Here is a 1,087-nt window from a genome sequence, read left to right as displayed (position 1 = left end):
CAGTACAAGTACAGTGGCTATCTGTATGTCATGGCTCATGGCTGACCCCTATTAGTCGATTTAGTCGACTAATCGGTTGAAATTGTGTGTATATTCGATTGAGCTGTACTGTATTGTACCCAATTCTGCCAATCTGTTAATAAAATGTTCAATCAATCAATCAATCAATCAATCAATCGGTAGAATAAGATAGATAGATGAATGAATGAATGAATGAAAACTTATTTAACAGATTGCAGAATGGGTACAAATACAATACAGTACAGCTCAATACACACAATTGTTAAGGTGCAGCAGACCAGAGAAAGACTTTCGTCTTGTTTACATCAGGGTCCACCATTTTTCAATTCATAGTGACATTTATGACATACACAACATATATGACATCATGACATTTAGGGCATAGGGACATACATGACATACAGGTATATAGTACTGTTACATTTGTGACATATACGATATGCAAATATACAGTACTGTTACCCATAGATCCTAAGAGAGTATATGATGGGGAGGAGACTGTACTGATTAGGGAGGGGGTGGGACAGAAATATACATACGGTAGGGAGGGAGACTGTACATTAGGAGGGGGTGGGTGGGCGGGAGAGAAATATACATACGGTGGGGAGAGAATATATACATGTAACGGTTGTGACAACATCACCTCAAACGTCGATGCCCGGAGTAGGAGTCGAACCCTGGTCTCCCACACCACGGGCAGCAACCACAGACCGCTATACCAAGAGGTGAATTCACTTCTAAGTACTGGGTCTATGCGTCTTTTGAGGATGTGAGAGTGAGTTTAACTCATAGCACCGCTACTCACCCCAGCCCTTCTTGACTGCGCTTCACGATACCATCTGTTACATACATACGGTGGGGGGGTGGGAGGGTTTGGACATTTACGGTGGCCAGTTTCGAATAGCAGCCTCCGTAGGTGCTCTTTAAGAGCGGTTTTGAATGTGGGTAGGGATTCACATTGCTTACAGCTTTGGGTAGGGCGTTCCACATTGATGTGGCATAATTGCGAAACGTGTTTAGTCCCTTGTTTTGAGCCGAATCTGGGTTTAACATGATTTGTGGAGCT

Source organism: Notolepis coatsorum (genome assembly GCF_963971535.1).
Source record: "Notolepis coatsorum genome assembly, chromosome: 3".
Taxonomy (NCBI): domain Eukaryota; kingdom Metazoa; phylum Chordata; class Actinopteri; order Aulopiformes; family Paralepididae; genus Notolepis; species Notolepis coatsorum.
The sequence above is the reverse complement of the archived record's forward strand: the minus strand, read 5'-3'. Positions refer to the sequence as shown.